We start from the raw sequence: 277 nt of genomic DNA, 5'->3' as shown, positions 1-277 counted from the left end.
AAAAAAAAAAAAAAAAAATAATAAATAAATTTCTTCTTTACTAAAAAAAATAAACAAATACTGTTTCATATCTATTATTAACTACAACTCTACTGCTGCTGCTGCTGCTGCTGCTGCTGCTGCTGTTGCTGCTGCTGCTGCTGCTGCTGCTGCGAGACAGCCAGAGAAGAAAACCACAAAGACGAGAGACAATGCGTTGTCTTTATTTTTATATTTTTAAATAAAAAACTAAAAATATATCAATATAATTTATTATATCTATAAACTAAATACAACT

This window comes from Eimeria mitis, genomic scaffold (genome assembly GCF_000499745.2).
Source record: "Eimeria mitis Houghton genomic scaffold, Emh_scaff3426, whole genome shotgun sequence".
In the NCBI taxonomy this organism is placed as follows: Eukaryota; Apicomplexa; class Conoidasida; order Eucoccidiorida; family Eimeriidae; genus Eimeria; species Eimeria mitis.
Note: the sequence above shows the minus strand (reverse complement) of the source record.